This window comes from Rhynchophorus ferrugineus, unplaced genomic scaffold (assembly GCF_030347505.1).
Source record: "Rhynchophorus ferrugineus isolate W39M unplaced genomic scaffold, kcgeb_rfMv2 rfM3, whole genome shotgun sequence".
NCBI lineage: Eukaryota > Metazoa > Arthropoda > Insecta > Coleoptera > Curculionidae > Rhynchophorus > Rhynchophorus ferrugineus.
In genome coordinates, this window is record NW_027472582.1 from 22,053,162 (window position 1) to 22,071,445 (window position 18,284).

At 30.9% G+C, this 18,284-nt stretch overlaps 1 protein-coding gene across 9 annotated transcripts in view; it reads left to right on the forward strand.

Annotated features, from left to right (window-relative positions):
• Positions 1-18,284, forward strand: part of ClC-a (chloride channel protein 2) — a 107,396-nt gene that overhangs the window by 63,069 nt on the left and 26,043 nt on the right. For all 9 annotated transcript variants that reach the window (XM_076398404.1, XM_076398401.1, XM_076398409.1 and 6 more), the window contains exon 2: positions 1,486-1,537. The gene's annotated coding sequence lies outside the window, so the exon portion shown is untranslated. The remainder of the gene's footprint in view (positions 1-1,485; positions 1,538-18,284) is intronic.

The window sequence follows — 18,284 nt, forward strand, 5'->3', positions numbered from 1 at the left end:
TATATGTATATATATGGTGCTTATAAACTAACCACAGAAGCATATGTTTCACGGTATTGCAAACAGTGCTACTACCTGACTAATATACTACCTATGTGCGTGCAGTGTATCTTGTTGTGAGTAAAGCCTTTTCGAATATAATTCATCAATAACATTGAAATTAATTAATATTAAATTTAACTATTAAATTTTAAAAACTAAAGTGATTTGTAAGTAACCTTAAATTTATTCTCAAAACTTATCATTATATGTAACTATTTAAAATTATGTTGAGTTTAATGGGATCATACCGCATTTAACTATTAAATTCTAGTGGCATTACTTATATAACTTAAATAATATAATTTATATTAATATTTAAAAAAAGCAGTTAATATTAATAAGTTGTAATTGGCCATTAACGTCAATATGATATATCATTTATCTGTATGTGTATATGATTATCTGTACACGCAATGTTAAAAGTACATTGCCGTATTTTGCTGATATATCATTATCCGCAATAATATATAAAAGTTAATAAAAGCCAGAGATTGAATTGCATTGAATTTCATTATTTTTTCATCACGGTTTTCGTCTGTTGATAAAAACTACACAGACCTCTAAGTCTTTTAAATTGTTCCCATTGGAACCAAATTAGGATCTGGTGGGGGGAAATCGAGGGAAACCCTCATATTTCAAAGGCACGTACAAATTTTTCACGTATTTTTTATCTAAAATAACCAGAATTTTTTTTTCTATATTTTAAAGTTTCCTTTTACCAACTAGGGGTTTATCTGGACTTCGAACCACGGTCCTCGGCATTAAGCCTACCGACACGCGACCCTCTTTTTGACACTCTGAAATTTAAAGAATAAAAGACGAATTTATAATTCATATTTTGTATTTTATTTTATTTTTTATTTTTTATTGATATATTAGGTGTTATAACCACCCAGGGCTCTACTTGCTTCGGTGTATAAACTAAAATAAACTACAGTTATTGAAAAACAAGTCTAACTATTTATTTGGTGTTATTTTTGAATAAACACCTAATAATACATAGTTATAAGGTACATAAAAAAGCAAAATTACAGAGTTATATTTTAAAAAATTTTAATATTATCGGAAGCATGTTCAGCTTTATTATATGGATATACGACTTTAGTTACGAGACTGGTGGTTGCCTTTCAGTTTATTTCTCAAGTGGTGTTTTTCTACCTTTGTAAGCAGTAGGGTCCTTGACCTTTTCTTGCTAATTTCATAAGCCCGTTTTAGACCTGCTCTTGCAATTGTTTCCAAAGTATTAAGTTGGAATAGTTGTTCTTATATTAGAATTATTGGTAATAGTTACCTACGGTAAATCTTACTTGATATTTATTTATATGATATTTTCTTAATGAAATGTTTACTATTTTATGACAAATACTTTAAGTGAAATTACTTATATCATATTTAATCAATATTTTAACAAATTTGCTCTAATTTAATTTTTATTTATTTTAGGGTTATGAACAAAATGTACTTTTTGGAAAAAATTTAAACCTGTTGTGATTAGGTAAGTGCAAATAAATATTATATATTAAATAAACAAATTAAAAATGTCCGGAAAAAAATAAAAGAATGTTTAAAAATGTACATCTTCAAATATTGATACAAACATTCTGTGCATCAAGATTTTTTATCAGATTATAAAAAATAATTGACTTTTTCCGGATATTTCTACATCTATTGAACAAGTATAATTATATAATACTAACAAGTGATTATAACTATCGTATAACCACGGTATTTTATGCGCGAAAACTCAAATATAAGTCACAAATTTAAATTAATTCACTTGATGATGCATATGATATCCTTCCTTCGCAATAACTAAAGTAAACGACAAAATGTCAAATTACCAAATAATTTCTTCAAAGACTACCTAGCATGATTGTTATGCGTTGTTTGTGTAATGGTTATTTTTCACTAAACACACCATCCAAGTAAATGAATCAGGAAGTGCTCAAGGTCAATTTTGAGTGTAGATTCTAGAATTAATATATTTTTTAATAATTTTTTTGATGTTTGAAAATTACGTATATTTTTAAATTTATTAGAAATTTTTTACGAGATCAATATCGTGAACAGTCTGGTATAATAAAAATATATGTAATACTGTTATCGAAATATTATATAACGTCTATTATGATTTATTACATAACGTAAACTATGTTTGCTTTATAATAAAAGACTATTGATTTTAGTAAGTTAGCTATAAATTAATTTTTACCGGAAAATGTCGCTGTTGTAACTTGTACCATAAATTTTATCTTGCAAAAATTAAAATACTTATCTTTTATTTATGGAATGGTTTACATTTAGAACATACTGTTAAGTGACAAAATTGCATAGTTGATAATTAAGGGCATCTGATGCCTACAAATCTATTTTGATATGTGAAAATTTGGGTTTATAAAATACAATAAACATTTATGTAATATGCATAACCATAATATAACATGTACATCATGTTGAAGTAATAATCAGAAGTAAACGGTTGTCAAAATTATAGATCCATAACCATAATCGTGGAGGATAACTTGATTAAAATACCATTAATTCTTTCATTACAACCAGTTTAACCTACAAATAAACGTATATTTAAGAGAACACGTCGGTCTTTACTTAGTATCTACAGTTGTAATGTTCACGTATTAATTAACACTGATGTGTTTGTGTTAATTTCACTTCACTGTACCACACTTAATCAAATCGTTTAATTCTTTTGTATCTGCGTCCTGAGTGTTATCCAACTTGTCGCATTTCATGATTTCCTGAAGGATGGTCAGAACTTGAAGGCCTCGGTATAAGCAATCATTTGGCTTAGCACTTTCTTCTGAAAAAGTTGTATTTTATTATTACTAAGTCTACAGGGCAGTCATTCTTCTAACAGGTATCGCTAGGCTTTCGTTATGGTTTGATACATATACCATTTTCTTCTACTCACATCAAGTTTCAAAGCTATACATATTATATTTTGCGAAAGTAACACCGTCAAAGATTTATACATCTTTGAAAATGTCAAGTTTCGTGCCTGAAAACGTGCATTTGGGACACGCATTATTTTTCTTATTTAATCTGTAGCGACCTTGAGGCATGTCGAATTTTACATCGTGCAACAACGGTCTACAAAATACCCAAAAATATAATCCCAGATGTTGAACACGGGCGGGGTGCCAGCAGCGCCAACTAGAACCCGATAACGAATAGCTGGTAACCCCGAGACGTTTATCTGGAATGTTATTGAATCATTTCATTCAGTACTCGACCATCGTTTGATTTAGACCATCTCCACATTTTTATGTTACTTCAATAAATAACGGTCACATAATGTAAACACCACTGTATCATTTCGTGTTACCTCCATTCACCGAGTCACATCTAATTTACCCAAAAAATCAAAAGAAAAACGCCGCAGAAAGACATCGCTTGTTGGTAAAAACTTGCGGTGAGCTTGCTCTAACCTTAAAAACATGTGATGCGTGGTTTCAAAAATTGAAAACTAGTGATTTCGATGTGCAAGACAAAGAATGTTCTGCTAGATAACAAGCCAAACCAAACTCAACAACAATTCGCAGAAGCGTTAAATGCGGCCCAAGAAACGATTAGGAGTCGATTGCGAGCAGTGGGGAAAATCCAAAAGATGCAAGGATGGGCGCCTTATGAATTGAATGGCGGACAAATGAAAAATCGAAAAATCGTCTGTGAAACGCTGCTTCAAACGTATGATTGGAAGTTATTTCTGCCTCGAATAGTAACGGGATGAAAAGTGGATTTATTTTGAAAACCCTAAATGTAAAATATCATGGTTATCATCTGGCGAAGCCAGCCGATCGATCCAAAGCCAAATAATTTTGGTTGCAAGACAATGTTATGTGTTTTGTGAGATCGAAGTGTCATGGTATATTACGTTGCAACCTGGTGAAACAGTTAGTAGTGATCGCTACCGACGGCAAATAATCAATTTGAATCATGCATTCATCGAAAAAAGTCAAGTCAGTGATTTAACAGCACGATCTTGTGTTATAAACTACACAGATGGGACATATTACCGCACCCACCGTACTCTCCTTACTTTTGCCCCGTGCGACTATCCATTTTTCGTATCAATGGATCGCGCTCTTGCAGAGCAGCACTGCGAAGAATTCGAATCGGCAATTTCGAAGAAGTTAGAAAGTTGTTCTATAAATGGTTTTGCTCAAAGGAGATGTTTTTTAGATCACATGCATAAATTGCTTGAATAAATAAAAATTTTCCATTTTCTTTAAAATTATGTAGCTTTTTCTAAAAAAAAAAAACGGTAATGACTTTCCAATACACCTGATACTTGTGAAGAAACATCCCCTTAACTATATTCACTGGGTTCATATAGGTTTTAGAACTTGCTTATACTTGTTATTATGTACGGACAACTGATTTTCCTCATATTAACGAATGAAATTTGTTAATTTTTTCTTTTATTTTTATTGTGCTATATATAGGCATTAGCCTCTGACATTCGGCATGTTATCAATTGAATATCAATGTGTGTGACCACGGCTTGCTAGAAACTATCAAACACATCCAATTTTTTTTGTTTTCCTTGCTGTTACCTTTATGAATACTTTATATTCAAACTTGTAAAGAATATATGTAAAAAATCCAATATTTGCTTTACATATCATAATAACTTCTTTAACAATTAGAACTTCATATATTAGTTGTTTTATTTTATTTTATCTTCTTTTCATTTCTTATTATAGGTCTTCTGGCTTTTGCTTCTGACTTCAATATATTGATGCTTACACTTTCATTATAGTCACAAGCTCGTTTTAGCTGTGTTCAGCCTACTTTTTATACTTAGGTTTCTGGTGATAGTTCCAAGATCTACAAAATTTTTTAGTCTACCTTTCAGTTAGGCTTCTCATCTAAAGTCTGATTTTTGTTTATTTAGTTCACAGATCTCCTAAAATGATATAATTTCTTATAAATATTTATGATAATTCAAATAGTCAGCGTTTGTCAAATCACAAAATGTATTTTTTGTTTATAAAATAATATATTTTATGTTACACTGGATAAATTATTTTCTTTATCAAGGTCCTTTCATTTTATACAGATTATAGGAAAGATTCTGTAACATTTGTTTATAGATTACACTTCAATGTACCTTTTTCGGTTTCGAGAAGAATCTCAAATTATAAAGAGAGTACAAAATACTGATGAAATGTTTTCATATGGTTGCAGCTGCCGTTTCAATATTATGTTAAGGTACGCATGGATCATATCATCAGTGTTGTGACATCGCTAAGAAATAAATATATTTCTTTCATATAATTTTTTTCATTGTTATGGTAACTTTTGTTCTGGTACTTGAAATATTGTTGAGCGAATATATTCGATCATATTGCTGATATCAATTAGTTAATTATAAGTATTCCAAAGGCTAATTGTAAGATTTAGTGAGTCCCGTAAGCGCATAGGAAATGAAAATGACCGGAAGGTTTTAGTAAACAAATTATGTAAGTTCATAGATTTTGTGTTATTATGTTGCCTCAAAATAATTGTAGCATTTGTATTTTTGACTAATGATATAATGGTTGGATATTTAATATGTTTCTGTTTTAATAATACTATCCTATTATTGTGATCGAGTACACTTAAAGCTAAATATTTATTTCATATTTGATTTAAAATTATTCTAATGCTTAATCATGCCTGCATTTTACAATCACGGGATGACCTTTAGTGAGGGATTCAGTGATAATTACCTAATGGCCAACTTTTCTAGAAATTATTATAAAAATACTATAACGTTTGCTGGAAAATTCTTCGAATAGTAATTCTATTAATATTTAAACAATAAATGAAGCTACAGAATATAATTTTAGTGAAATATTCATTCATTATCATATAATGACTGACTTGTAGTAGAAATTGTTTGTTTCATTAGTATTTTTTCTTAATATTTAATCAACAAATTAAGCTCCAAAAAATGAAAAAAAAAACACAGGCTTATAAGATTGTACTTAAGAAACCAGATCAACAACTTAAAAATAGAATGATCATCAAGAAACTGAAAGGCAGTAAAGATAATGAAGCAAGAGTAGGAGGAAATAGCAGAAGGGTGGAATTATTTGCTGTGTACTTCAATTAAATAATTAATCAAATTGGGTATACATATTATCTATCTAATATACATAAGAAATCAAGACATTTCAATTGATTTCTTATGTGATTTAAAATTGCGTAAAATTAACTGATCCCAATGCCTGACCTATTTATATGTATGTAATTTTATGTGAATCGTACCATGAATAATTTAAAGAGAAATTTGAAACAGTCGCACGTATCAATTACCTGTAACTATTCGTTAAACTTTACGGTTGTCCTTTTAATTTCATAACGTACAAGGAAATGATATTCGCAAAATAATTTAAAGATTTTTGCCCGTGTACACTTATGTTTTATGTAGTATTGCATAATTCAAATTCTTGAACATATTTATGACTAAAACAGGTCTAATATGACTATCGCCAATATTATATATATTTTAAACAAGTCCAAAAATTAACATATAAAAATATTTATCGCTGTTCTTCACATTTCTGCATTAAAACACATAAACAGTTGTTTTGTTTTGCAAAAAGTTATTTATTTACTTCAAAAGCTCGAATAGCGCGGTGCTTTTCAATGTTTGGGCAGCGTATTGCTGACAAACAGCTGTGACCCATCTATATTGATATAATGAAGTCTTCATTTATTATCAGATATTTAAATGTAGCTTTTCACAACTCACGGCGCATTCGCCATGTTCATAAATTGTTACTCAATAAAGATTTCAACAATATTAACACTGTTTTTATTAAATAACATTAATAGTTTTACTACAACTTCATTGAAACGTGCAGTAGAGGGACAAAACAGCATAGATAGAGTAGAGAATATGACAGATCGACAAAACTTCTTATTAGAGTGTTTTAAAACGATTTTAATCGATTTCAAAAGTATGGAGGAACATTCTTGTGTTCGTTCATTCATATTATCTTTCACTGGGCTTTAGCAGTTCATAACAGATTATATTGAATAGATCTCACCAAATACATAAAGTGTATTTGTAAGTTATGTCGAAGGTTTTCTAGGCTTAACCAATCACCTTCTTATATACATGTAATATATTAACTATTTTTATCACCATTTCATAAAATGATAGAGAGATCATCCAAATACAGTGTTATCAATGCCAATTTTGAGTTAATTCTACCTAATAATAATAACAAACATACCTCTTGGCTATTTCATACTTGTACTAAGTCAATTACAAGCTCATACAATGATCTGATAGAAATAAAGTTTTTACTATTAAAAATCCACAATAATTTAATTAAGGCTATTGAACGATGGTCAAATATTGATAAAAATCATCTCGTAATCTTGACATAACAGGTTTATTATTCTAAGACTTCACACATTCACAAGGACTGTTTAAAATTCATGTATTGATTTATTACCTTTTAATGTAACTATATAAACGGTACAAGCTATTTATATGCTCAATTGTACATCTGATTTAATTCATTCAAGTAGTGATCCTTTATAGTTCAAAGACGTCGATCTTGAGCAACGTTGCATATATTTTTTGTCAAATGGTAGATGCATATTAAATAATAGACAAATTTATATATTTGATATAATGTTTAATAATATAATATTTAATAACTGATTAATTTCATATAATTCTAATTGATTGAAATATGTATGTTTCTTTCTAATATAGTTTAATAAAAACTCATTAAAAATTAGTATTTCGGTTGAAATGCGACAAGCTTGTATAGTTGATTATAATGGCTTAGATATGTCGAATAAAAAAATGAATAACTTCCTTACAGACGTCTGTTATGAATTGGGTGTTTTGGCTGGAAGACATAATAATCACTCCCAAAAAGGCAAAGTATTATCATATCTTGGGCTAGGACGACTGCGGCAGATTGTGAGTAGTATATTGGATGAGAAGCAAATACTATCTCCAAACGCTGCTGTAGACTAATGATAATGATGACAGAATAAAAATTATTTTTAAGCAAAATCTAATTTTAAGAATTCTTTGGAAACTCATCTGTGAAAATCTCTACGTTACCTTTTATCAATTACCTTTTCCCACTTCTATGGACTCTTTTACATTTTAGAAAAAGATTTTGTACGGCTATTTTTGATGCCAACTGTCAGATAATTTTAATATACACTAGATATTGTGTTTATTAACCAGACCAATAAACACCACACTATCTAGTATAGATTATAACAAGTGACAATCAGAAGTGGCATTGTCTGAGGTATAATACATGTGAAATTATTCCGCCCATTAAAATATTTCTGTTTAATTTTTTATTAATTTTGTTATTTTCAGTTCCAATATATTGCCGAATATTACTTGTTGAAAAAATTTTCCTATGAACAACATAATAATCGATTAAAACAAATGCTAATCAAAATTGATAATGTTTGATGAAAATTGCTCTAGATACTGTAGTAAAAACACATCGATTAAAACAAATGATAATCCAAACTGATAATGTTTAATGAAAATTCCTGTAAATATTGCATTCACAAAAAGTACCCAATTTATAAAATGTCAGGTATTTAATGGTAGTTATTTAAAATGTCGCAATGTCGCAGCAACTTGATAGTCATATTATTAAGGACAAATCTCCTGCTGCTGGTATAGTCATGGGTTCGAATCCCACAAGCCATGGACATGTTTGTGATTGTAATTGTAAGTGTTGTTAGTAAACAGTAAAAAATCTAAGAAGGAATAACCATCTCAGTTACGCCAATAAGTTAGTCACTGGACAGTCGGTAGACCATGCCAGATAAACCCTGATTGATATAAACAATAAACAAATAAAATATAATTTAAGAAAAACTATAAAATTAATAGTTAAAAATAAATAACGTCATAATTGTTTTATATTGTATCCTACTAATAAATATTAACATTATTAATCATTGATGATTACTATAATTAATATTAAAATTATCCATTAAAGAATAGAGCATAAAGAATAGACCATTAAAAATAATATAACAATTATCTTAAAACCGATATAATTAAACTTTAAAAAATATTATAAAGCATATTCTAAAGAAATGTACCATGACAAAGTACTAATATGACCAATATTGTAATCTTGACCCAATAAACAAACTAACTAAAATAACTTTGTTGCATATATTATTTTAATTGATTGACAATAATTTTGATCAGTTTTAGTTAAATTTTCACACATTATTTTAATAAAGGTTTAAAAACGTTTTTATTTAAAGATTATTATGTCAATTCATAATTCAATAGAAAATTTTAATCACTTTTTATCATAATGTTACATTAATTAAAGAGATAAATAAATTATAAATTGTAACACAATAATTTGAATTGATGTAAAATAAGATAAATTACATCATTTTCCTTGTCGGATTTTACACTCTTGGATTTTACAATCACAAACATACATTTACAACCATGCCCCAGCATGATTCGAACCCGCGGCTATGACAACAGTAGGAGGACCGTCCCATCGCCTTTACTACTGCGCCACCAAGCCGGCAAATTACATATCTTATCATTTGGTATATCCTAATACTATTTATGTACTAGTACAGAGTATATTATTAATATAATATATCTATACACTAGATCGGTCATGGTGTAACTCAACAGAGAATATTATACATAAAATTAACATAGTTGTAGTTCTTATTATTTTTAATGTACAAACTTTTAATGTTTTAAATATTCCAAAAAGAATCTTAATATGGCATACATCTCGATAATATACAATATATTGTCTATAAGCTGATAACTTGCCAATAGGACTAATAACGAGGGCCGTGATTCGGATTTAACCCGCAAGGCCAGTGCAGATAAACTTTAGTTTGCAAAAAGGAAACTTATATTAGAGATATCGATAATATTTTCATTTAATAATAAAAGTTAATATTATTCAAGCATATTGGAACAACCAGAAATATTAGTTTGAATATCCGAGACAGAGAGAAAAAAACTGATATTTGTATCACTTTTCCAAGTATATGTCAGCAATTCAAATCAATTTACTAGCACTATAAATAGAGTGTGAGTCCTGTGTGTTTCCAAATATAAAAGTTATTAGGTCAAGACTATAATATTGTTCATACTAATGATTTGTCATGGTTACTCTTTTTTAGAATCTATGTTATATCATAAAAATCAAATTAACTAATCCCATTAGTTTTTATCAAGTTTTATAGTTTTATATCAAGGTTCTTTTAAAAACTGCAATAATTTTCGCCACCACAAGACATCTAAAACTTTAAAGTACATTTTTTATTATCATAGCATTGCTTTTGAATAATATACAATCAATAAAAGAATAATTGAATGACTAATTTCTCCTATATAAAATTTTATTGGGAATATTGTTGATAGTCTAGTGCAAGGTTAAAAATAATATCAAAAAAGCCATTGATTATTACGCCAATATATAATAATGAATGAAATAGATCTACACCTGAATCAAATCGCTGAGTGGACATGAGTAATTTGTGAAAACTAGCAAAGGGCATCGAAGGTTATGGCATCTTTATTTTATTAACCATCTTTATCATATAATTATTTGATCGACTGAAGCGAATAGTTCATGTCACAAAGTGAAGATGGTTGATGATGGAAGGATGATTCAATTGAATCCGTATTGTCTGACTTTTTATATTTCTCAAACAAAGGTGATGAACTAAGTTCTATTCTATGAGCTAACTCAAAGTATGTTATAAAAAAAGACATTGAAATATTAGCAAGGCTTTGTAATGATTCTTAAACAAGGAACTATTAATAAATAAAGCTCTTTTTTTACTCAGGACATATTTTTGATTTTATATTCCATTAGAGAATCGTCTAAAAAGAAAATTTAAAAGTTGCGAAGAGTGACCTAAACTACAATTTCCTTCAGGTTACAATATTAAAAATAAACATTAACTTTATCGAGTTATATTAATTACTTTAAACATATTCCATATTGTTAAATTAGTTAACTAATTTTGCATTATTACGTTAGACTACTATTAGTAGCATCATAATATATCATAAGTGCAGTCATTGTAGTGAGTTCAAAATTACTCTATAACATTTAACAAACAACATTTGTCATTACTGTCTTTTTTATCTTTATTGTAATTTTCTAACTTAACGAACTAAAGTTAGATTCATTTAACACATATCAATAAAATGTAAAGCATATACTAATTAAACCCGGAAATACCTCTAATAACAGAAATACTACAGTAAATGAGTGATAAATGATATATAAAACTAAAATATATCTACTATATTTATTTAATAGAAATTTATATTATTCACCCAATGCTTAGTTATTTAATCGTTTGTAATATAACGCTCAATAAAATGTAAGCGTGACACTTTTAAGCTATAAATAAACTTTTATTTCACAAAATACAAACACAATGAATATGTGTAGTAAATGTCTGTACACAATAAATTATTTTGCTCTACATTATTGATTCAATGAAATGTAGTACTAGAAATTTCGCTTCTTCTTTCTATACAAATAAAATGAATACGCATTGTATACTAAAATATGCTAAAATAAATATGTTATATTTAGTTGTTTCTATTTGGAAAATGTTATCTTTATCTACAATATAGATAAATTCTAGATATAATATTTTCGATACATCATTAAATAAAGTATGTAATTATTTATTATATTTAATAAAAGTAAATTTGAAGCCATGTCAATAATGATGAGGCGATTTAGCTTTTTGATGTAGGCTAGCAAGTTTACATATCCCAAAGAGAACTATTTAGCAGTGTTAAATCCCACTTAAATTCGGTAATGAGGAAGTCCGTGATGATACCTGTATAGCTGTAACTATTAACTGTAACATATAAATCAACTGACATATGTCAAAATGACTTTCATCGAAAATAGTATTGCAATGTTCTGTATATTAAGAGGTCAATTGAAAAGTCCGTGGCCTACCATAGTAAAACAAATTTTTTTGCTAAAATTGGTTTTTTTTATTCTTGGTTTTTTTTATTCAACATAATTCCCTTCAAGGGGGATACATGGATTATAGCGACCCACCAACTTTTCGATACCATTTTTGTAGCACGATTTTTCCTTTGCTTCAAAATAGGTCTCAGTTTCGGCGATCACTTCTTCATTCGACGAAAACTTCTTCCTAACGAGCATTCTTTTGAGATCTGAGAGCAGGAAATAGTCGCTGAGGGCCAGACCTGGATAATACGGTGAATGAGGAAGCACTTAGAAGCCCAATTCATGGATTTTTGCCATCGTTTTCACTGACTTGTGACACGGTGCATTGTCTTGGTGAAGCAGCACGTTCTTTTTCCTCAAATGCGACCGTTTTTCGGCTATTTCGTCTTTCAAACGGTTCAATATCATTATCTAATAGTCGCTGTTGATGGTCCTTAATTTTTCAAGTTAGTCGATGAAAATTATTCCATGCGCATCCCAAAATACAGACGCCATAACCTTGCCAGCCGAATGTTGCATTTTCCCACGCTTTGGAGCGGGTTCATCGTATGCAGTCCACTCAGATGACTGTTGATTGCACTTCGGAGTGAAATGATGGAGCCATGTTTCATCCATTGTCACATATCGATGCAAAAACTCGGGTTTATTAAGCTTGATCATCTTCAAACACTGCTCCGAATCATCAACTCGTCGTTGTTTTTGGTCAAAAGTGAGCTCGCACGGCACCCGCTTTACACAGAGCTTTTTCATACCCAAATATTCGTGAATGATATGATGTATACGTTCACTTGATATCTTTAAACTGTCTGCTATTTCATTCAATTTACGGTCATTCAAAATCATTTTGTGGATTTTTTTAATGTTTTCTGCGGTAACAACCTCCCTTGGTCGTCCACTACGTTTACCGTCTTCGGTGCTCATTTCACCACGTCTAAACTTATCATACCAATCCTTGATGGTTGATTTTCCTGGGGCAGTATCCGGAAACTCGGCATCAAGCCAAGTTTTTACTTCAACTGTATTTTTAAAGCAATATATTATCAACACGCGAAATTCCTTTTTATCCATTTTTATCACAATTACAAAAGTTGCTTCACTCAATATGTTATAATTCACAAACTAACGATCCGACAGCTGTCAAATCAATTTCTACACCCATCTTTTGAGGGTTAGGTCTAACTAAAAAAATGTGGATCTTTAGGGTAAATGATATAGCTCGGTGAATGGAGGTAAAACGAAATGAAACAATAGTATTTACATTATGTTATTTATTGAAGTGATATAAAAATGTGGAAAATACAAAATAGATAAAACGGATGGCAACGGTGTTTCCTGGTGATGAGGCTTGGGCAGTCGATGGTGGCACGTCTAAACCAAACGATGGTCGGTTACTGAATCATTGGAAATACCCTTCAATAACATCCCAGATAAACGTCTCGGGGTTGCCAGCTATTCGTTATCGGGTTCTAGTTGGCGTTGCTGGCATCTCGCCTGTGTTCAACATCTGGTATTACATTTCTGGGTATTTTGTAGACCGTTATTCCACTATGTAAAATTCGACAAGCCTCAAGGTCGTTACAGATTAAATTCCAGTAGCGCCATCTATGTGTCAGACCGGAGACTTTTCAATTGACTTGTTAGATGATACGAAATTCACCGGGTCATCTAATAAACGCAGTAGTATTATATGAAATTAAGCTATTAAAATCATTAACTGTAATTTTATATTTTCACCACACACAAATTTATTGTGGTAAGGTAATATAAGTATTAGCCATAATAACTGTATAACACAAAAGGTTATAATATGTATGATGGGTGATGCGTACACATTTTACAATACTATAAACGTTTAACGCCAATCCATAAAATGTAAATCTTTTCGCAAATCGCCCGTTAATCCTTGACACATCGTCAAAACCACGAGATCCGAAGCCTTTAATCTTATCGATGATTCGAAAGAGGAATCGCTAGAAGATCCATCTTATCGATGGCATTTTTTCGCACTACATAAACCTTTCACATTAATCATGCGAATTTTATATACGGATTATATTTTTATGGTAACCGGAATGGAAGGTTTAAATATATATAAACATATATATATTTATATATATATATATATATATATATATATATATATATATATATATATATATATATATATTGTTTATATATAGTAACCAAGCTAAAAAATATTACGTTTACAATTTTTCGGGCGTCCGGAAATTTCTTGAAAGCAATAGTGATAAGAGATTTTAACTCTTAGCTATAAATTATTGTGGCTGTATAATTAAGTTAGTTTTCAGATATAGTATAATGTTAAAATAAATTATATTTCATAATATTTTTGTTCAATAATTTTATTTAGGTTAGAATTTTTTTGTATGTCAAAGTCAATCTGAACTAAAACTCACAATTAATGCGGCAACATCGCAATATTTCAACGTCACAAATATCCATGATGCATTACTAAAAAAACTTTGAATAGACTATATATTCTAATATATAGTATATATATATATATATATATATATATATATATTCTAATATAATATATATATAATACACACAGCTAAAATATTCAGTCTTGGTTCGAGAAGTAGGGGTGAAAAAAATATTTATAAAATATCGATATATCTAGCAAAAAATATCGATATTTTTTTTCAGTAAATATCGTTATATCAATATATCGATATTTTTTCTGCATCCCTAATCTCCAAATCAGCCTTTCAGCAGTTTCAGAGCAAAGAGTAAAGAGTAGTTTTCTACAAAAATGAGACAAAATTCCATTGGAAACTATTTAGGCACTCTACTAATCTATTTCTCGAAGAATTGTAATTGTTTTAAAAGTAAATGGTGGCTCAACATCTTATTAATAAATGTAACATATATTGTGTACATGCAAGGTGTTCTCATCATTTTATCCTTTCACTGTAATGATTTAATCCCGTAAAGAAAAATACACTAATACAAGATGTTTACTTGGTTTTAAAGTCCTTTTTTGAGACAAACACAAGAAGAAATAACTGCGGAAAGAGTAGCGAACAACAAAATAATTTTAGAAGCAGAAATATATTCATAGTGAGTTATTCACAGTTGAGCTACAAATTTTATTGTTTTCGTCATTTTCAAATAAAGTAATATGATATATTACGAAGCGACTTAAAATTTATCAAAATAAAGGGCTGAAATAATGTTTGCCGGTTTATAACCTGTATAATACCACAATATGCTGCCCAAAATCATAAAAGAACTTCCTCATGTTTGACTGTAGGCAGCAGGCAAGCAACAAGATTTACTTTTTTTTGTTATGGTCTAACACATGACTGACTACTGCTACTGCATTAAATTTGAGGATATGACACCCGCTAATCGGATAGCCATTTTTGGGCACGAGGACCCGGCGAAATAACAGATAGTGAAACTATCGCGAACATGAGTAAAAACACGACTGGATACTGTCGTAAGAGGGCAAAAGTTATAACTGCAGGGACGGATGAGGTTTTAGCCTGGAAAATGGGGAAGTTAGCGGTGACGCGATGCTAAACTCCCAGCATGTCGATCAGCTCGCAAACAAGAGCATTTTCAGAAGACTTTGAGCTGAGTTGTTGTTTGTAGAATGATTGAGATATGAAGTGCTTGATTTCTGGAGTGTCAGTTTCCCTATGGATTTGATTAATTCTGACAAACCATAGAGCGTTTAAGATTCTCCTGAGTAGCTTATTTTGGAAACCTTGATGCCCTTTCACCTGCTTGTGTTTAACAAAATTGAAGGCATTAGATCTGTAGAGGAGTATGGACAGAATTAACATCTTGTAAAATAAGCATTTGATGGAGATGGGAAGTCTGCTAGAAGGGCAGATCAGAGAAGATAGCAGGTTTGCTATCCCCGAAACTTTTTGGATTGCTTTCTGGATTCGGGAATGCCAACGGAACCGCCGGTCGAAGTGAAGACCTAGGTACGTGACGTTATCTAGCCATGGAATTATTGCGGTGTCGATTTTAAGTTGCGAGACGCGCAGTGCGTAACGCTTCTTATGGAAAATGATGGCCTGTGTTTTCAGGGGGTTGATTTGCAACCTCCAGAATTTGAACCAATTGACCATATGATCGAGCTGCTTCTGTAAACGTTCATGAATTGTAACTTCCAACCTAGCGGCCGTGAAGAAAGCAGTGTCGTCAGCGTAAAACGCGACGTCAATGTGCTCTTTTCTCGGCAGATCTGAAATAAAGAGGTTAAATAAGGCTGGGGCCAGCGGGGAACCTTGAGGTACGCCAGCGTCGATTTGTTTTCGAATGGAAAGTGTTTCCCTTACCTTGACCTGGGAAAATCTGTCCGATAGGTAGGAATTGATAAGAGCGGTTATGCCTTCTGGGATGTCTAGCCGCATGCACTTTGCAATCAAACCGTCGTGTCAGACCTTGCCGAGGGCTTTGATTAAGTCCAGAAGTATTGCTCCAATCATTTTACGTTCGTCAAGAGCGTGATGGATGTGTGTGGCCAGACGGGTAGCCTGATGGACGGATGTATGGTGAGCACGAATTACCAATTGTTCATCAGGAATGATGTTGTTTTGCTTTATGAAAAAGTGGAGAGCTTAGAGTATTACCCTTTCGACAATCTTCGAAAGGGCACTGAAAAGGCTGATGGGCCTGTAATCAGATGGAGATGATTTTGCTCCTTTCTTGGGAATAACCGCTATATGTACGTGATTCCAAGACGCCGGAAAATTTTGCAGCCTCATGATGGAGCTAATGAAGTTTGCCAATTAAGAGGGGCAAGACATTATGCGTCTACCCCACGATGCATTTGGAAACACAGCAGAAATTAAGGGCGTCCAGTCTTTGGTTCGCGAGAAATGAGTTCCATTTCATCGCTCACCAGGTCGAGATGGCCTCCCTGACCCTGTTGCATGCTCTGTCCGCCTCCCTTTTGTCTGCAAGATCGAGGGTGAATCGAGCTAATCTGTATAGACCATTTTTGATGCGAATTTCACGTTTAATTGAAACGGGAAGGTTGTTTCTCCACGGTTGGGGCAACAAGATTTAGCATATTGTCTTATTCTATATAATCTATATTTACTTATTATTTGGTCTACCCATGTATGTATATCTAACATTTTATTAAAGAAAATATAAGGCTCTTCTTTAGAAGAGCATTCTTTAGCTTTGATCTTTTGATCATTTGAAGATTAATAATGAGACAGACCACATAAAACGAAATTGTTTTGAGCTTATTGCTGGATCTTAATCCAGCTGAAATGTTTATATTATTTTTAGTCCTGTGTATTTTGTATAGTTTCGACAGCTTGGAGCTAGAGTGATCGAGGTGGCAGGACGGCCTGCCTACTCATGCTTATACATTTTTGTGATTATTTGTACTTGCGTTTGTCCATGTAAAATCCTCAAAGAAGACTATTCCAATCAAGCTGGTAAGACCGGATGTTTTCTAGGATGATTTCTTAGTGGGTCATTCGGCACTTGGTAGTCTTAATGGCGAGTATTGAAGATTTGGAGCATACGTTAAGCAATATATGTAGAACTACCCTAGTCTAGATAAATCTAGATAAAACCGAACTGGTAAAATGGAAGGGACAATATAAATGCAAGATGTTGTCATAACTAAAACCCATATGTATAGTTATTTGGTGGTAATGTTAATTTTAACATAATATAACATATAAATGTTAAATATAAATTAATTTTGATTTTTTCTATATATGTACCAACATTATCATTAAAATTTCAAAACGATTGATTAAGCCATTTTTGAGCAATTATAGAGGGCAATTAAAAAAGCTTTAAGAAATAAAGCTATAAGCTGTAAATCTTTGCTGACCATTAATCTGCTCTGTCTGGTTTATAGAGCATTTTTGCAATTTCTTAAAAATATTTTCAATGCCCCTACAATTCTAACTTCTTTCGTCATCTTATGGTAGTCTATATCTAATATAAATAGAATAACAAACTTAGAATTTTTTAGCAGTTTTTTAAGACAATAAAAAATTACAATATATTATTTTTAGTTTTTACAGTTTTTATAAATTTTCAGACAGCAAAATTATTGTTTTAATTCATTATATTGCAATTAAGTCTAATAAAAACACAAAAAGTATTTGGAGAAATGCCGAAATTCCACACAATATATATCAGAAATGCTTCAAACAGTATGACAGTAGGTCACAATAATTCAAAACAATTTAAAATTTTGCCAACATGTAATTC